This window comes from Scyliorhinus canicula, chromosome 3 (assembly GCF_902713615.1).
Source record: "Scyliorhinus canicula chromosome 3, sScyCan1.1, whole genome shotgun sequence".
NCBI classification, from domain to species: Eukaryota; Metazoa; Chordata; class Chondrichthyes; order Carcharhiniformes; family Scyliorhinidae; genus Scyliorhinus; species Scyliorhinus canicula.
This window is the reverse complement of record NC_052148.1, coordinates 246346862-246367954: the sequence shown is the minus strand read 5'-3', so window position 1 is coordinate 246367954 and position 21093 is coordinate 246346862.

Below are 21093 nucleotides of genomic sequence, written 5' to 3'. Positions count from 1 at the left end.
TCAAAGACAAAAGAGGGAATTTATGCGTGGACTCAGAGGAAATGGGTGAGATTCTTAATGAGTACTTTGCATCGGTATTCACAAAGGAGAGGGACAAGACGGATGTTGAGGCTAGGGATGGATGTTTAAATACTCTAGGTCAAGTTGTCATATGGAAGGGGGAAGTTTTGGGTATTCTAAAAGACATTAAGGTGGACAAGTCCCCAGGACCGAATGGGATCTATCCCAGGTTACTGAGGGAAGCGAGGGTTGAAATAGCTGGGGCCTTAACAGACATCTTTGCAGCATCCTTGAGCACGGGTGAGGTCCAGGAGGACTGGAGAATTGCTAATGTTGTCCCTTTGTTTAAGAAGGGTAGCAGGGATAATCCAGGGAATTATAGACCTGTGTGCTTGATGTCAGTGGTAGGCAAACTGTTGGAGAAGATACTGAGGGATAGGATCTATTCACATCTGGAAGAAAATAGGCTTATCAGTGATAGGCAGCATAGTTTTGTGCAGGGATAGTTATGTCTTACAAACCTAATAGAATTCTTTGAGGAAGTGACAAAGTTAATTGATGAGGGAAGGGCTGTATATGTCATATACATGCACTTTAGTAAGGCGTTTGATAAGGTTTTCCATGGCAGGATGATGGAAAAAGTGACGTCGTATGGGGTTCAGAGTGTACTAGCTAGATGGATAAAGAACTGGCTGGGCAACAGGAGAGAGAGTAGTGGTGGAAGGGAGTGTCCCAAAATGGAGAAGGGTGGCTAGTGGTGTTCCACAGGGATCCATGCTCGGACCACTGTTGCTTGTGATCTACATAAATGACCTGGAGGAAGGTATAGGTGGTCTGATTAGCAAGTTTGCAGATGATACTAAGATTGGTGGAGTTGCAGATAGCGAGGAGGTCTGTCAGAGAATACAACAAAATATAGATAGATTGAAGAGTTGGGCAGAGAAATGGTAGATGGAGTTCAATCCAGGCAAATGCGAGGTGATGCATTTTGGAAGATCAAATCCAAGAGCGGACTATATGGTCAATGGAAGAGTCTTGGGGAAAATTGATGTACAGAGAGATCTGGGAGTTCAGGTCCAATGTACCCTGAAGGTGGCAACGCAGGTTGATAGAGTGGTCAAGAAGGCATACAGCATGCTTGCATTCATCGGACGGGGTATTGAGTACAAGAGTTGGCAGGTCATGTTACAGTTGTATAGGACTTTGATTCGGCCACATTTGGAATACTGCGTGCAGTCCTGGTCGCCACATTACCAGAAGGATGTGGATGCTTTGGAGAGGGTGCAGAGGAGGTTCACCAGGATGTTGCCTGGTATGGAGGGTGCTAGCTATGAAGAAAGGTTGAGTAGATTAGGATTGTTTTCGTTGGAAAGACGGAGGTTGAGGGGAGACCTGATTGAGGTCTACAAAATTATGAGAGGTATGGACAGGGTGGATAGCAACAAGCTTTTCCCAAGAGTGGGGGTGTCAGTTACAAGGGGTCACGATTTCAAGGTGAGAGGGGGAAAGTTTAAGAGAGATGTGCGTGGAAAGTTTTTTACGCAGAGGGTGGTGGGTGCCTGGAACGCTTTACCAGCGGAGGTGGTAGAGGCGGGCACGATAGCATCATTTAAGAGGCATCTAGACAGGTATATGAACTGGCGGGAACAGAGGGAAGTAGACCTTGGAAAATAGGAGACAGGTTTAGATAAAGGATCTGGATCGGCGCAGGCTGGGAGGGCCAAAGGGCCTGTTCCTGTGCTGTAATTTTCTTTGTTCTTTGTTCTTTGTATACTAGATATAATAATAATAATCACTTATCGTCATATGTAGTCTTCAATGAAGTTACTGTGAAAAGTTCCAAGTCACCATATTCCAGCACCTGCTCATGGAGACCAGTACAGGAATTGAACCTGTGCTTCTGACATTGATCTGCATTACAAGCCAGCTGTTTAGCCCTCTGTGCTAAATCAGCCCCAATCAGTACAGGCTACAATTCCAACAGGTGTTGGTCGGGCTTATTTCAAGGCTTATTGTATGGAATTTGGCAGGAAGTTGTTGGAAAAGCTAGATTCAAGGTCATAGTAGATTCATCAAAGAATCATGGAATGATGCAGCACAGAAAGGAGCTATTCAGCTCACTGCGCCTGAGCCAGGTCTTTTGAAAAATTATCACATCAATCTTACACCCCTGCTCTTTCCCCAGCAAAGGTTTTTCCCATTCATGTTTTCCCCTCCTTTTAAATGGTGCTTTTGAATATGCTTCCACCAACCCTTTCATACGGTGTGTTCCGGATCATAACAACTAGACGTGTAAACATTCATTTCCTCTTATCTCATCTGGTTCTCTTGTTAGCTGCCTGAAATCGACATTCTGGGGTATAACAGTCTGCCTGGATCTGTAATTTTTTTCTCTCTTATTTACTCTTTCAAAAGCCTTCTTGATTTTCAACATCACCGGCTGGATTCTCTGTTTCTGAGACGTGGGGAGGGATTCTCCCGCAATTGGCGGGCCGGCCCGCACCGGAGTCAAGAGCGGCGCGAACCACTTCGGTGACGGGCCACCCGGAAGTTGCGGAACCCTCCGCACTTCTGGGGGCTAGGCCGGCGCTGGAGGGGTTGGCACCACACCAAGCGGCGCCGAAGGGCCGCAGCGGGTGGGCACGGGTTGGTGCATGCGCAGGATTGTCGGCGTGTTCTAGCTCACGCGCAGAACCGCCAGTGTGTTTGCTGCGTATGCGCAGGGGGTTTCTTCTCTGCGCTGGAACGGAGGGAAAGAGTGCCCCCACGGCACAGGCCCGCCCGCAGATCGGTGGCCCCAATCACGGGCCAGGCCACTGTGGGGGCCTCCCCAGGGGCCAGATCTCCCCGCGCCCCCCGAGGACTCCGCGAGCCACCCTCCAAGCCAGGTCCTGCCAGGATGGAGCATGTCCATTTCACGCCGGCAGGACTGGCCGAAAACAGGTGGCCGCTTGGCCCATTGGGGCCTGGAGAATTGCTGGGGGGCCGCTGCTAACGGCCACCGACCGGCGCGGAGTGATCCCCTGCCCGAAAACCGGCGCCGGAGAATTCGACAGCCAGTGGTGGGCGGGATTCACGCTGCACCCCCCCACCCCCCCACGATTCTCTGACCCGGCAGGGGGTCAGAAAATCCCACCCAAGGTGTTGACGCCGGTGCAAGATTCATGAAGTTCCACAACAGCAAAACTGGCGCCGCACATGGACCGACTCAAAGACTGTTGAGGGACTAGCACTGGTGCCATGTGGAACACAATCAATTCCAATGAGAAACACACTCAGGAGGCCAACAAGCTGCAGCCGCATATACACACTGCACTCCCCACACACACCATCCCAGCCAACAAGATGGCACTCGTTGCACTGAAGCGCACCCATAGGGCTGGTGGGCTGGTTTGGGCTAGAGGGTACCTAGGGGGGTGATGTGGTGGAACACCCATATGACGCCTGGCCCAAATCTTACAGTGGGAAATCAGAAGCGGCACAGCTGCATGGCAGCCTTGCAGGCTGCGGCAATGGTGTTCCATACCAGTCCACCCAGACCCTACAGCCCACCTCCTGGCCACCCCCTGCACTCCCCCAGCCCTGGCAGAAGTCCCCTGGCCAGCGACACAACTGTCAGCATACTTTCCATACCCCCTCACTCTCCCTCAGCAGCCACGCCGCCTGTTTCATGATTTTTAAAAGCATAAGTCAACCTCGTTGTCAGGAATTCGGCACATTGGAGGAGGAGAATAATGGAGGCCCTGGAGAATACTGGTTCGGGCCTGCTAATGATGTGCAAACAGAATTACTGTACTTGCATTCTGGAATGCATAACGCTGCTGCCGAGGTGATGGAGATTTGCGATTTGACGTGAAATCAATGGCCGCCGCAATTGAGGCGTCGGAACCAATTCTCCGCCCAATCGTGTTTCCTGATTCGAGCATCGGCTGACAGAGAATCCCGTCTCGCATCTCTCCTTTGAGCTTATGTGAGCAGCCCTAGCCTCTCCAATCTCTTCATGTGACTGAAGTTCCTCATTTCTGGTTGTTGTAAATCATTCCCGCACCCATTCACTTCTCAGATGCAGTGCTCCAATTTGGATCACTCGTTCAGCTGAGGCCTGCTCACTGTTTCATACAGGTTCAGAGTAACTGCTTTGCTTTTGTACTCTTATGCCTCTACTTATAAAGTCCAGGAACCCACATGTTGTTCAGCATCCTTCTCAGTGTGCCCTGCCACTTTCGGTACATATACACCAGGCCCCTCTGTTCCTGTAGCCCCTTTAAAACTGTAGCAGCTAAATCATAATGCCTTTCCTTATTCGTCCTGCCAAAATGTATAAAACATGTCCAACCAATGCTGAGGAGTAATCAATAAAGCAGATAGGATTTTGATCTACACAGCCAAAACAATAGAATATAAATCAGTGGATATAATAATAAAATGTTAGAGTGTCTATTCAAACTGACAAGAAACATTTTTGTCCATTCTGCAGAGTGGGAATGGGGTTGTAGTGCAATTAAAAAGGCAGATCGTATGTAACACCCCTTCCCACCAACATTTGTAATTATTCTGGGGCTGGCAATAGGCAGAATTTTTATTATCCCATGCAAACCCCTGTCTAATGATGTCAACACAGATCTTTATGTATTGTGCAGATTTCCTTATTGGACAAATAAAGATCTGTGAGAAAAATAGAGGCACTTGAAATGCGGATGCGGAAGATATATCTTAAAAATTCTACAGATATACCTTAAGATAAATGAGGAGTATTTGAAATTGCAAGAGAAAAATAAACTCCACGAAGTAACATCGAGAAAGGAAAATGTCAATATTTCGGCCATTTGATCAGAGCTGAAAAGCAAGAGATCTTTTCTCGAGGGAAAACTGGAGGCATCGGAAAAGGGGAATCGACCTCAGTCAAGTTGGGATGATAGACTTCACAGAGAGGTTTCAGATGAGCTGCAGTGGGTGGCTGCAGATGAGTGTGACATACCATAACAGCAAATCCCCTGGTAGGAATAGCTAGAAGCAGTAGGAACAAATTTAGTAGGACTATAGTGCAATTCTGAATCACACTTTAGACATGAGTACTTGACACATAATGGCCTCATCAGCAATCTATAAATCACTCCAGAACAATTTTTGGAGGTTTACAAATGATTTGTGATGAGAAAAATCACCTAATAGCCGAACAATAATCTACCTATCCAATGCCTGATCCTCCAGAGCCATTCTCCAGGATCATCTCCGCCCCTCCTTATACACCAATCCTTTCCATGACAGGTTCTACCCTTGTTTATTAACTTATCTGTGATGCAGTCGTTCATCAGTTTTATGGCCTGCTCTGGTCACAGAGTGCAAGCAATTCACTGACAGAATAGTAAGAAACCTAAGCATTAAGAATGGCTGTGAATCAGATCAATCACAATTGGAGGGTGGCTGGATTGTTCCACCGCCTCTTATCTCATGGAAGAAGTCATGCAGAAACCCATCCCGAGAGAGACAGTCAAGGGCTGAAGGTAGTGCAAAGAAGAGGGTACGATGGTGTCAGGTGTCTCAGGAGGGCAAGACTAGAGAATTCTGGGATTTCCAGCCTGGATAACTGAGGGATACCTGACAGAAGGATATAAGATTGTTGAGGGCTCTGGTCTAGGTAGTGCCAGAGATAATTCCAGGTCAAGGTCCTGCACGAGACAGCAGAGAAAGCCACGTCAGCTATCGGCCTTTGCCGGCTTCCGGAATAATCTCACCTCAAGCATTGGATGCAAAACCTTTGAAAAAAAGAACAGAATGCTGCAACATGTTTTTAAGAGCTCTCCGGATAGATGAATCAAGATGTCAAAAGACCTTCCTCACATGTCAATAACATCTTGTGATTTTGTGAAGAGTCAATATCACACATTTATCATGGATGACTGGGCTCATTTTAGCTTCACCTTATACAAGGTGCCTTTTGCCTCTTCGAACAAGAGCTCAATGATTTCTGCACTTTCTCATTTTAAGGTTTCACTTGTGCCATTCAGGCCCCTGTTTTGCCAGCCTCTATATTACTTCGGTATTCATGTCAGCAGCATAATTTCCCATAAACTGTCATGCAATATTGTACATTGGTAGAATCTGTGCTTAAGTACATGTTCTATATAACTCAGCAAGACTTCACTATGGTTTCTTTTGTGAGGGGCAATGAAAAGTGTCCACACCAAGTCGTAGAGAAAAACAAACATTTATTTAACATGTTGATTATATACACACCTCCGATAGTTCCCTACTGGGTCTTCTTTAGTCGGTGCTTGACTGGCCGACTCTATTTATACAAGAGCGCATGAACTGTGTTCAGTGTCTCCAGCCCCCTCCTTATTGGGGAGCTCATATTCTGCATGCTGCAGGGGGTAGAGGATCATCACTACCTCTTGAGAACCATGCAGCTTATAACAGTTTGTGGTCAGTCAGAACAACAGCAGTGGTCTTTGTTGTGGATATGCTCCTTCCTCTGCTGGAGGACATAATTTTTCAACTCAGACTTGGTTGCTACAACATTGAAAGGATTGCCTCCACCTGATTAAGCAGAACCACACTGATTGCTTTTGACTTTCCATTGATTTAACACGGAAGCAGAATGCAGGGTTGATATATGATTTATAGAAGACATTGAAGAATATCCGACAAATGTGTAAATTAAGTTGTTGCACATGAAATGTTAATGAGGTCGGAACGTGCTGCCCAGATTGTTTTGTTAATGCAGTGGCTACGATACATGAGTGGCGGATCATTCTCCAATGTTTAAACAGGATTGCTGCAATCCCAAGTTGCATCTTGTCTTTTGCAGTGAAGTCGTTAAGTTTAATTTTACTTAACATTCATTTCCAAAAGAGACAGCTTCAAACATCTTTTGACTTTGTGTGATTGGTGGAAATTAAAAATCGTGAGAGGTGTGATTCCAGTCGCTGAATCTACCACTAATTATACACTACTGTACGCAGTTCAAACTTACTCCACTGTATTTGATTGTGCCAAATATCATATGGGTGCTTCTTGACTGCTGTCCCGTCTCACCCTGGCTAAAAAACGAGCAGCTTGTTGCGGCCAGTCTGTGGGCTGCTTTGTCTGATCCATTGCATGGTGCCTAAGATCTGTTTGAAGCAGTTTTCAGCAGGGCTGGAGCAGGCAGAGGGCTGCTAAAATAGACAACTTGAGGTTCTCTGCCTGTTGTAGGTCCCCATTTCAATTTTCAGGTAAAAATTCCAATAATCCGTGCCAGCCCTTGTAGATCATCCTTCAAATTTATAGTGAAGCGCATATCCAAAATACTATTAGGCAGAATTTTACAGGCCTCTGCCAGTGTAAATACTTGCTTTCTTATGTGGGCTCCCTCCAGCAGGGCAAGATTTTTATGGGGAACCCATCAAAACAGATCCACAACCATTTAACACTTTGAGGGGCATTCATTAATTGGCTGGAGAAGGGACTTCTGCCCCTCACTTAGACTATAGTCCCATCTCAGAGTGCTGTTGTCATTTATGATTGGTTGGTAACCTTGATGTCCCCGCAATATCAGCAACAGCAGTAGCTAGAACTGGGAAGATACGTAATCCCCAGATGCTGAGTTCGTGACTCCAGGACCAGCTAAGAGTAAGGAGTCTCAGAGCGGGGGGAGGTGAGGCCCAGGGATGTGAGGAGACAGGGATATGGTTCTTGATGGAGAGATCAGGGGGACCTCCTTCAGCAGAGGGCTGCAAACCCTTGCTCTGCTCCTGGTGTCTCTATTAAGATCCTGCCACTGCTGTCACTGGCATTGCTGGGACTCCAGGCTGCCCAGGTGAGGTGGGTGTTGAAAAGATGTCCTTTCTCGACTCCATTAATGCCCTTTTGGAGAATGGACAGATTCTCTTACAGATACACAACACTTCCTATCTGGCTAAGAATCAAATACTTTAAATTATTCTCCCCATCTTCTTTATTTGCACAATTTATCTTTAGAGAGCCTTTAAAATACACAAATCATCTCTGGTGATCAGAAAAGATTCTGCAAAGAGGTTGGATGTAAGGAAGGTTTTAAGTTGAAGCGGTAGGCGAAGAGGCAGAGGCGTTTTGGAAGTGAATTCCTGAGCTTAGGGTCTAGGTAATTGAAATCCTAGGCACAAATATTTGTGCTAATAGAATTGGGTCGCACCAAAGGCTAAAAATGAAATAGCATAGAGTATTTGATGGTTGTAGGGTTGGAGAATATTACAAATGTATGGAGGGGCAAGAGAATAAAGGGGTTTAGTCCTTTGAAGAGATTAATAAAGTTGAGATGTTGGGTGAATGGGAGTTAATGTAGATCAGAAAGAACAGGAATGATGAGTAATTGGGATTTGATGCTGGAAAGTATATGAGTAGGAAGGTTTTTGATGAACTACATTGGGATGCCAGCGAGGACAGCATTGGAATAGTTGCATCTGATGAAAAATGCATGGGTGAGGGGTTCAGCATATTTGAACTACTGATCTAACTCTTGTTTTCCCTACTGTCTTGGACAGAATGTATGTTCTGCCTTACAGCCTGTAATCAGTATGTTTTGTATGGAAAGAGGTTTGTTTTTTCTTCGCCTTGTAATATCAAATAGTTCAGCAGCAAGCTTTTGTGAGTTAAAATAATGAAAGATATTGGGCGCGATTCTCCGCTGCCCACGACAGGTCGGACAATAGCGGGAGGGCCTTCCCGACAATTTTCACGGCCTCCCACTATTCTCCCCCCCCTCCGGCCGCCCCCAGACACGAATCGGTGCTTGCCGTTTTTTACGGCGAACAGCGATTCTCCGCAGGCCGATGGGCCGAATATCGCGGAGTTTACGGCCGTTTTCACGGCCGCGATCACACCTGCTTTCAGTGTTCGTGAAAACGGCCGCAAAGTGCCCGTCCCGGACAACCATGGCACCGATTGGCACGGCCGCACCACCACGGCCGTGCCAAGGGTGGCATGGGCCTGCGATCGGTGGGCACCGATCGCGGGCAGCGGGTCCGATACCCGCGCACTATTTGTTCTTCTGCCGCCCCGCAGGATCAGTCCGCGGGGCGGCTGAGGGGCATGACGGCCCGCGCATGCACGGGTTTGACGCGTATGCGTGATAACGTCATCCGTGCATGTGCGGGTTGGAGCCGTCCAACCCGCGCATGCGCGGCTGACGTCATCGTGCGCGTCAGCCTCCGTGACTCTTGGTGGGCGGAGTTAGTGCCGTTCACTAACTCCGCGTCGCCGTGATTTCCCCCGGCCCCGATACTAGCCCCGCTCGGGGGTGAGAATCGGGTCCCGGGACGGAGCTCCGAGGCTGGCGTGAAACACGGCCAGTTTCATGCCAGCCTTCACGGCACGCCGGATTTGCGGAGAATCGCGCCCATTTATTCTCACAAATGTAATGCAGCATTACACATTGAGTCTCTCTCTCTCTCTCTCGCACACACACACACACACACACATGCACACACACACATACACAAAGATTGGACACAGATAAACTTAGTGCAGTTTTATACATTACAGTCAATACAGTCTCTGAATTATGATTCCCGGTCTCCCATGTTACAGGCCACTGCTTTTTTTAAAATAATTTGATGATTCAAAGTTGAATTCTTGTAAAGCAAAGGGCCCACAGAAGGTTGTGAGGTTCCTTGTTGGATATTTAGGAGGTTGGCTCTTTGGCGAACTTTGAAACCGGAGCAGGTTAAGTACTTTGGCTGCTTGATAACTTGTAGCCAGTTGAGAGTCTGGTTCTAAGGCTGGATGATACCTAATGATTCTTAAAAAGCAAAGGCTCAGCCTTTCTCAGCAACTATTGTCTTATCAGTGTTCTTCTGCATTCTCCCCATCCTCTTCAGTATTGGGATGAGAAAGGATCTCAGCATCAGAAGCCAGTTTTGGTCACATCGTCAATGGCCAGTGTCCATTCAGAATGGCTTAAAGTTAAAATAGGAAATATATGGTGATCTTTCACATTAACTGGTGGATAACTGGCCATCTGAGCTTTCCTTCATTTAACTGCAAACCTGGAGACACAGAATCAAATCATCTATTGACTCTCTGCTTTGTGTAAGCTTCAAACAAAGAACAAAGACAAGTTTGAATTCCATAGATAACACCCACCTTGCTATGTCCATTTCAGGTGGAGCCCACACACCACTTATTATTCAATTTGTAATTTACAAGAGGTTTGATAGTCTATATCGAATAAGCAACCCCTTGATGACCCCATGGCAGCCATCTTAACAGTTCATCAGTGTCTCTTTTAAACAAATAAAAGTTCCAGAAGGGTCCATGTGAGCACAGTCCATGTTTTAATTTATGAATAACCAAAATTTTAAATTCCTCTCCAGCCACGGGAGAGATGCCAGAGGACTGGGCAACAGCTAATGTGGTCCCACTATTTAAGAAAGTCTGTACAGATAAGCCAGGGAAATACAGGCCAGTGAGTCTTCTGTCAGTGGTGGGGGAACTATTTGAGAAAATTCTGAAGGAGAGAACCTATGTTCACTTGGAGAGGCAATATTCAGCATGGCTTTGTCAGAGGGTGGTGATGCCCAACAAATTTGATTGAATTTTTTGAGCATGTGACGAGGTGTGTAGATGAGGGTAGTGCAGTTGATGTAGTTTACATGGATTCAGCAAAGCCTTTGATAAGGTCCCACATAGGAGGCTTATAAAGAAGGAAAATGCATATGGGATACAGGTGACTTGATAAGGTGGATTCAAAATTGGCTTAACTGCAGGAGACAGAGAGTGATGACAGATGGCTGTTTTAGTGACTGGAAGCCAGTGTCCTGTGGCATACCACAGGATTCTTGGCTGGGGTCACCTATTGTTTGTCATTTATATAAATGACATAGATGACTATGTGGGGGGTAAGATTAGTAAGTTTGCTGATGACACAAAGATTGGCCGGGTGGTTAACAGCGAGATTGAGTATCTTGGGTTACAGGAAGGTATAGACGGCATGGTCAAATGGGCAGACAAGTGGCAGATGGAATTTAACCCTGAAAAGTGTGAGGTGATACACTTTGGAAGGAGTAACATGACAAGTAAGTATTCAACATTATAGGAAGGATGTGATTGCACTGGAGGGGGTGCAAAGGCGATTCACCAGGATGTTGCCTGGGATGGAACATTTGAGTTATGAAGAGAGGTTGGATAGGCTTAGGTTGTTTTCATTAGAGCAGAGAAGACTGAGGGGGGTGACCTGATCGAGGTGTACAAGGTCATGAGGGGCATGGGCAGGTTGGATAGGGAGCAGCTGCACCCCAAAGTTGAAAGGTCAGTTACAAGGGGACACAAGTTTAATGTGAGAGGCAGGAGGTTTAGGGGAATTGGAGGAAAACCTTTTTTACGCAGAGAGTGGTGACGGTCTGGAATTCACTGACTGTGATGTTGGTAGAGGCGGGTTGCCTCACATCCTTTAAAAAGTACCTGGACGAGCACTTCATAGAATCATAGAATTTACAGTGCAGAAGGAGGCCATTCAGTCAATCGAGTCTGCACCGGCCCTTGTAAAGAGCACCTTACCCAAGCACCCCCCTATCCCTATAACCCAGTTGTCTTTCATGCCTCAATGGGCCAGAGGGCCTCTTCAGCGCTGTATTATTCTGTAAATGTGACACTCCTGGCCATGACACTAATTCATGATTAATCTTAAAAAAGGGTATTTTCAGCATGACCACACCAGTTCTGATGAAGGACCGCCCCAGATATGTTGAACCGTACACATCTTTTGACCAACCTGCTGAACAGTTCCAAAACATATCGTCCACTAAAGGTGGTCCTGCCCATTGAATGACCCGCAGCATGGATGAGGTGCCTAGGGATCCCAATGCTGATTAGAACTAGACACAATAAGGGAGAATTTTTCTTCTCCTTTCTGAAAGCTATAATGACCCTTCAAAACTGGCAGGCATTCCCAGCTTTGACAGTGGGGGAGAACATCATCTCGAAGATTAATCATAGCACTTTCCTGATCTGACTTCTGGTGAGTGTGTTATTTGTTTAAATAAATTGACTCTTTTGACTTTCTTGAAGGGGGTAAAATATTGCTGGAGATAAACTTCACTGGAATACAAACATTAGTGGCCTCTGCATTGATAAACTTTGTTAGAGAGTGTTAACCTTCAATTCTAACTATTAGCAAGGCCATTTCATCCCTCACTTGATAAATACCACTCAGCGAAACTGTATAGCAATGATGTTTGTTATAAAAAGAAAGGAATTCCAAGATGTTTGGTTAACCTTGAAGTAACTACAGGTGGATTAATGCTTTTCATGGATATGTTACTGAGATGCCAGCTTATCTCCCTATGGGAAATGTTATTTGGGGACCAGAGGGTGGTGAATCTGTGGAACTCTTTGCCGCAGAAGGCTGTGGAGGCCAAATCACTGAGTGTCTTTAAGACAGAGATAGCTAGGTTCTTATTCAATAAGGGAATCAGGGGTTATGGGGAGAAAGCAGGAGAATGGAGATGGGAAAATATCAGCCATGATTGAGCCGAGGGCAGCACGGTAGCATTGTGGATAGCACAATCGCTTCACAGCTCCAGGGTCCCAGGTTCGATTCCGGCTTGGGTCACTGTCTGTGCGGAGTCTGCACATCCTCCCCATGTGTGCGTGGGTTTCCTCCGGGTGCTCCGGTTTCCTCCCACAGTCCAAAGATGTGCAGTTTAGGTGGATTGGCCATGATAAATTACCCCTAGTGTCCAAAATTGCCCTTAGTGTTGGGTGGGGTTACTGGGTTATGGGAATAGGGTGGAGGTGTTAACCTTGGGTAGGGTGCTCTTTCCAGGAGCCGGTGCAGACCCGATGGGCCGAATGGGCTCCTTCTGCACTGTAAATTCTATGTAATGGCGGAGCAGACTCGATGGGCCGAGTGGCCTAATTCTGCTCCTATGTCTTATGTTCTAACTGTGGAATTATTATCAAACTTGGTCTCAATGTAATAACCTTACATTTAGGAATATATGGTGCACTACAATTGTTTTCACTGACTTAGAACATAGAACATAGAACATTACAGCGCAGTACAGGCCCTTCGGCCCACGATGTTGCACCGTCCTGTGAAACCCTTCTAAAGTCCCTCTACACTATTCCCTTATCGTCCATATGTCTATCCAATGACCATTTGAATGGGTTTAGTGTTGGCGAGTCCACTATTGTTGCAGGCAGGGCATTCCACGCCCTTACTACTCTCTGAGTAAAGAACCTACCCCTGACATCTGTCCTATATCTATCTCCCCTCAATTTAAAGCTATGTCCCCTCGTGCTGGACATCACCATCCGAGGAAAAGGGCTCTCGATGTCCACCCTAGCTAATCCTCTGATCATCTTGTATGCCTCAATTAAGTCCCCTCTTAAAACCTTCTTCTCTCTAACGAAAACAGCCTCAAGTCCTTCAGCCTTTCCTCATATGATCTTCCCTCCATACCAGGCAACATTCTTGTAAATCTCCTCTGTACCCTTTCCAATGCTTCCACATCCTTCCTATAATGTGGCGACCAGAACTGCACACAATAATCCAAATGCGGCCGCACCAGAGTTTTGTACAACTGCAACATGACCTCATGGCTCCGAAACTCAATTCCTCTACCAATAAAGCTAACACACCGTACGCCTTCTTAACAACCCTCTCAACCTGGGTGGCAACTTTCAGGGATCTATGGACATGGACACCGATTTCTCTCTGCTCGTCCACACTACCAAGAATCTTACCATTAGCCCGTACTCTGCCTTCCTGTTATTCCTTCCAAAATGAATCACCTCACACTTTTCTGCATTAAACTCCATTGGCCACCTGTCAGCCCAGCTCTGCAGCTTATCTATGTCCCTCTGTAACTTGGTAACATCCTTCTGCAGCTGTCCACAACTCCACCGACTTTAGTGTCATCTGCAAATGTACTCACCCATCCTTCTACGCCCTCCTCCAGGTCATTTATAAAAATGACAAACAGCAACGGCCCCAAAACAGATCCTTGTGGCACACCACTAGTAACTGGACACCAGTCAGAACATTTCCCATCAACCACCACTCTTTGTCTTCTATCAGCTAGCCAATATCTGATCCAAACTGCTAAATCACCCTGAATCCCATGCCTCTGTATTTTCTGCAATAGCCTACCGTGGGGAACATTATCAAACGCTTTACTGAAATCCATATACACACCAACTGCTTTACCCTCATCCACCTGTTTGGTCACCTTCTCGAAGAACTCAATGAGGTTTGTGAGGCACGACCTACCCTTCACAAAACCATGTTGACTATCTCTAATCAAATTATTCCTTTCCAGATGATTATACATCCTATCTCTTATAAACCTTTCCAGACTTTTCCCACAACAGATGTAAGGCTCACTGGTTCTATAGTTACCGGGGTTATCTCTACTCCCCTTCTTGTACAAGGGGACAACATTTGCTATCCTCCAGTCCTCTGGCACTACTATTCCTGTAGACAAAGATGACTTAAAGATCAAAGCAAAGGCTCAGCAATCTCCTCCCTAGCTTCCCAGAGAATCCTAGGATAAATCCCATCCGGCCCAGGGGACTTATCTATTTTCACACTTTCCAGAATCGCTAACACCTCCTCCTTATGAACCTCAAGCCCTTCTAGTCTAGTAGCCTGTATCTCAGTATTCTCCTCAACAACTTTGTCTTTTTCCTGTGTGAATACTGATGAAAAATACTCATTTAGCACCTCTCCTATCTCCTCAGACTCTACGCACAACTTCCCACTACTGTCCTTGACTGTCCCTACTCTTACCTTAGTCATTCTTTTATTCCTGACATACCTATAGAAAGCTTTAGGGTTATCCTTGATCCTACCTGCCAAAGTCTTCTCATGTGCTCGCTTGGCTCTTCTTAGCTCTCTCTTTAGAGCCTTCCTAGCTAACTTGTAACTCTCAAGCGACCCAACTGAACCATCACGTCTCATCTTCACATAAGCCTCCTTCTTCCTCTTGACAAGTGTTTCAACTGCTTTAGTAACCCATGGTTCCCTTCACTCGACCACTTCCTCTTGCCTAACAGGTACATACTTATCAAGGACACGCAGTAGCTGTTCCTTGAACATGCTCCACATTTCCATTGTGTCCATCCCCTGCAGTTTTCCTCTCCAGGTGATGCATCCTAAGTCTTGCCTCATCGCATCATAATTGCCTTTCCCCCAGCAATAACTCTTGCCTTGCGGTTTATACCTATCCCTTTCCATCGCTAAAGTAAACGTAATCGAATTGTGGTCACTATCACCAAAATGCTCACCTACCTCCAAATCTAACACCTGTCCTGGTTCATTACCCAGTACCAAATCCAATACGGCCTCTTGTTGGCCTATCTGCATACTGCATCAGGAAAGCCTCCTGCACACATTGGACAAAAACAGATCCATCTAAAGTACTCGAACTATAGTGTTTCCAGTCAATATTTGGAAAGTTAAAGTCCCCCATAGCAACTACCCTGTTATTTTCGCTCCTATCCAGAATCATCTTTGCAATCCTTTCCTCTACATCTCTGGAACTTTTCGGAGGCCTAGAGAAAAGCCCTAACAGGGTGACCTCTCCTTTCCTGTTTCTTAACTCAGCCCATACTACCTCAGTATTCGAGTCCTCATCAAATGTCCTCTCCGCCACCGTAATACTGTCCTTGACTAACAATGCCACCCCTCCCCCTCTCTTACCACCTTACCTGAGCTTACTGAACTATCTAACCCGGCACCTGCAACAACTATTCCTCGCCTTGCTCTATCCATGTCTCCGAAATGGCCACAACATCGAAGTCCCAGGTGCCCAACCCATGCCGCAAGCTCACCCACCTATTCCGGATGCTCCTGGCATTGAAGTAGATGCACTTTAGACCACTTCCTTCCTGCCGGTACACTCCTGCAACTTTGAAACCTTACTCATGACCTCACTACTCTCAGCTTCTTGTGTACTGGAGCTACAATTCAGGTTCCCAATCCCCTGCTGAACTAGTTTAAACCCTCCCGAGAGCATTAGCAAACCTCCCCCCGATGATATTAGTACCCCTCTGGTCCAGGTGTAGACCATCCCGTTTGTACAGGTCCCACCTACCCCAGAATGAGCCCCAATTGTCCAGGAATCTGAAACCCTCCCTCCTGCACCATCCCTGCAGCCACGTGTTCAACTGCTCTCTCTCCCTATTCCTCGACTCGCTAGCACGTGGCACAGGTAACAACCCAGAGATAATAACTCTGTTTGTCTAGCTCTAAGTTTCCACCCTAGCTCCCTGAATTCCTGCCTTACATCCCTATCCCTTTTCCTACCCATGTCATTGGTACCTATGTGGACCATGACTTGGGGCTGCTCCCCCTCCCTCTTAAGGATCCCGAAAACACGATCTGAGACATCGCGGACCCTGGCACCTGGGAGGCAACACAACAACCGCGAGTCTCTCTCGTTCCCACATAATCTCCTATCTATCCCCCTAACTATGGAGTCTCCAATGACTAATGTTCTACTCCTTTCCCCCCTTCCCTTCTGAGCAACAGGGACAGACTCGGTGCCAGAGACTGGTACCCCATGGCTGACCCCTGGTAAGTCCCCCCCCCCCCAACAGTATCCAAAGCGATATACCTGTTACTAAGGGGAACGACCACAGGGGATCCCTGTACTGACTGCTTACCCCCAGCCCCTCTCACCGTCACCATCTATCTTTATTCTTGGCTAACTACCTCCCTGAAGCTTCTGCCTCCGAATGATCCGAAGTTCATCCAGCTCCAGTTCCCTAACACGGTTTTGAGGAGCTGGAGTTGGGTGCACTTCCCACAGATGAAATCAGCAGGGACACTGAGGCATCCCTCACCTCAAACATTCTGAAGGAGGGGCATTGTACTGCCTTCAACCTAGACATCACCTCTAGATTAAAAAAAACAAGAAAAGAAAGGAAGAGCTTACTGACATTCCCTCAAACCCTGCTCCCGCTGTAAGGTAAGCAATTTAAAGGCACTCACTCACCTTCACGACAGGCCCCTGCTCTCCCGCTTCCCCAACGACCGTGGTTTTTTTTTTTTGGTTAGAGGAGGAGGTGGGGGGGAAACACTGAGGAAGTGTTTCGGGTTTAACTGTCACTTGACAACAGCCCCTCCACAAACCACCTTCAAATTAGGCTGACCGCACTGCACGTATGCAAATTTCCCCAGAACAGCCAATCAGTAGCTCTGCTCTGCTGCCCTCTGCTGGATGCTTTCCTTCACTCGAACTCCTCGGGGCACTTTCGCAGGTACACCTTCAAATTAGGCTGACCGCACTGCACGTATGCAAATTTCCCCGGAACATCCAATCAGTCGCTCTGCTCTGCTGCCCTCTTACGGGCCAAGAAGGAAAAATCTACCTGTGCATCAAAATCTTCAAAGTGTTTCAAAAGGAGGCATGGGGCTAGGTATGATGCTCTTTCAGAGGGTCGTTGCAGACTCGATGGACCGAATGGACTCTTTCTCTACTGTAGTGATTCTGAAGAGGCTTATCATTTGAAGACACAAATGTAACAAAGGAAGCTTTCCTCATCGATTGGCGCTCAGACCCTGGAGCTAAAAGGTACATTCTTGTGATAGGCATTAGCACAGCTGCCTTGCCTCACCAAGTCTCCATGATGCGAGGGCCAAGGTTTAGAGGAGATGTACGAGGCAAGTTTTTTACACAGAGGGTAGTGGGTGCCTGGAACTCGCTGCCGGAGGAGGTGGTGGAAGCAGGGACGATAGTGACGTTTAAGGGGCATCTTGACAAATACATGAATAGGACGGGAATGGAGGGATACGGACCCCGGAAGTGTAGAAGATTTGAGTTCAGACGGGCAGCATGGTCGGCACAGGCTTGGAGGGCCGAAGGGCCTGTTCCTGTGCTGTACTTTGCTTTGTTCTTTGTTCTTTGTTCTATCCTTCTCCCTCAAATAATTTACAGAACTAAACTGTTCACAAAACTGGTGCCATTTCTAACCCCAAGGTAAGTTCACATGTCCATCTGTTTCCACCTCTGTAACATTGCTCAACTCAGTGCTTGCCTCAGCCTGTTGCTGAAACCCTTTAAACCTTTAGTACCTCTAGATGTGAATATTCCACTTAATTCCTACCTGTCTGCTACATTCAACCCTCTATAAACTTGATGTCATTCAAAACTCGGCTGCCTCCGTCTTTATTCAGACCAAAACCCATTCACCCATCACCCCTCCGTTCGCTGTCTAAATTGTTTGCCTGTTAAGCAGCTTTTTAATTTTCAAATGATCATTCTTGTTTTCAAATTTCTCCATGGCCTTGCCCCCCCCGATCTCTGTGATCTCCTCCAATCTCACAACCCTCCAAGAGATCCACACTGTTCTAATGTTGGCTTCTTGTGCGTTCTTCATTTTAATTGCTTCACAATCGGTGGTGACATTACCTTCAGCCAGGACCCTTAGTTCTACAGTTCCCTCCCTCAACCTTTCAACATTTCAACCTCTCTTTTCCCATTTGCGATGCTCTTTAAAATCTACCTTTTCAACCAAGCCTTTGATTAACTGCCCTAATACCTCTTAAGGCAGCTTGATGTTGAGTTTTGTTCAATAATATTCTTATGAGAGATCATATTCTTATACGGATTATTTTACTATGCTAAGGATTATATAAATGCAAATCGTTGATGGGAAAACATTAATCTATGGGTGATACTTTGGGCGACACTCTCTGGCCTCCCCACGTTATGTTTCTTAGAGACAGGAAACAGTCCACAGTTGGTGGTGAGATCTTCTGCTCTGTCAATGGGATTTCCCATTGATTCCATCCCGCGCCACCGGGAAACCTGCAGTGGGGATTTACCATCGACAGAACCTGAAGATCTCACCCATTATATACATGACCAAGATATTATTCGACGCTAACACTAGGTAATATGAAGGAAAACAAGTTCTACTGCATCCTTCGCCCTGTTCAACCCTAATATTCACTTCAATTATATTCAATTTAAATTGTTGCCTGCAGTTCACTCATTTTCAGAGAGTGCGCAAACAATACATTGGACTCATACCCTTTTAGAAGACAGGCTACATCCATCGCTGGGAACATATAGTGATATACTGAAATTACTACGGTTTTAGGGTGACACGGTAGCGCAATGATTAGCAGTGTTGCTTTATAACTCCAGGGACTCTGGTTTGATTCCCGCCTTGTGTCACCATCTGTGCGGAGTCTGCACGTTCTCTCCGTGTCAGCGTGGGTTTCCTCCAGGTGCTCCAGTTTTCTCCAACAATCCCGAAAGATGTGCTTGTGAGGTGAATTGGACGTTCTGAATTCTCCCTCAGTTTAACCGAACAGGCGCCATAGCGTGGCGACTAGTACAGTAACTTCATTTCAGTGTTAATGTAAGCCTACTTGTGACACCAATAAAGATTATTATTATTAGGAAAAGTGACCAGGGAACAGATTTGATCTATTTAGTTGACCAACTGACAACTGACAAAGGTAACCGATCAGGCATCTGATAAAGTTGCCAAGAGGTCCGGTTAGTTTTGACGGCTAGACCTCATTATCACACTACCATTGGGCTGCGGGTGCCATATGGATGCCCTGCTGTAGCTCACAAGATTCAACTCCATACAAATTAGGCAGCATGGCACCCAAGCCAACACTGAAAAGGTGCCATCCACAGTGGAAGGCCTGGAGCAAGACGCCAGAGACATTTTTCAGGATGTTCAAGGCTTGGATAACACTGCGAGTTGTCCTGAGATGCAGGCTGGAGGGCCCATCCCCAGGCAGACATGTCTTGATTGTACATTGCTGCAGCACTCCAGAGCTTGGCCCACTGACAAAAGGTCATGGCTGAGGTCATTGAGAGCATTAGCCAGGTGCTGACGGACCATAACAAGGCAAAGAGTGACATGTCAAAGCACTGAAGGGCATGACGCAGTCACAGAGGGAATTGAGGCAATAAAGGACATGATTCACTCACTGAGGGACTTGTCCCAGTCACAGAACATCATGGCTGATGGCATCGATGCCATGGTTCAGACATTGGCGGGCCTCCAGGACTGGCAGCGTCAGATGATGTTGAGGCCTCTGGAGTTGAGTCCAGCTACCCCTCCATCCCATGGAGTAGTTTAAGGGCTAGTGAGCACCCAAGGGAGGAGAAAATGACAGGGCCCACCGCGGTGCCTCCTACAAGGCAGGGGCTTTAACACTCCGTCCTTCTGAATCCCCTCCCCCTCTTGACACTGGTTGACACATTGTCCATTGTTACACATGAAAGTTGGCCGGGCCCATCCAGGTCCAGGCCCTTGTAAGGATGCTCACCAAGGGCATCACAGTTCAGAGGGTGGGATAAGCAGCAGGCCACCTCAACTCCTGATGTGCAATCTGGGGGAACACCTCAAAGGCGTGGGAGGCCACGGAAAACCAGAAAGATCGCCGATGTTTGTGATATCCCACTCAGGTCCTCATCCAAGCCCTGGAAGGACCCAGAAGCATAAAAGATGAGGGCAGCTTTCAAATTTACAGCCAACGGAAGCAGGTGTCTTCCTGCTACTTGTGGTGCCAGTTCTGCCACCACTTGGCACAGGTGCCGCATGGTCTCCTTGGTGAGATAGAGTCGACATTGACACAAGTCATCTGACAGCTCCTTGAAGGGCCAGTGCTGACTACAGACACGGGGCCTGATTTGGTCCCACCTTCATTCCCCTTCCTTGCCCTGATGGATGGCCAGCTGGCCCCTGCTGTTGTGAGGTAGGCTCCTGCCATGCAGGTTCTTGCCTGGGCTGGCCCCGGCGCTCTCGTCACCGTGCAATTGTGAAGGCAGCAGCGGCCAGGTATACAGCAAGCACAGCTGGCTGTGTTCGGAATTGCAGATCTACGGGCGGACGGGGACATGGGGAGAGGGTGGAAAGGCAGGGTGACCATCAGCAAGGTCATGCTTCACTTGACCATCCAATTCTCCAAATCCCAAGATCATCATGCATATGACTGCTGAGCTATCCTCACCATTCCCGCCACCCACCGCAGCATTAATGTGCTGTTGGCCACAATTGGAATCTTCCATAATCACTTACACTGCCCCACGTCCCGTACTGTACATTCACGGTCTCCGGGCTATATGACTTCTCCCTTCATTCTCTCCATGATACTGA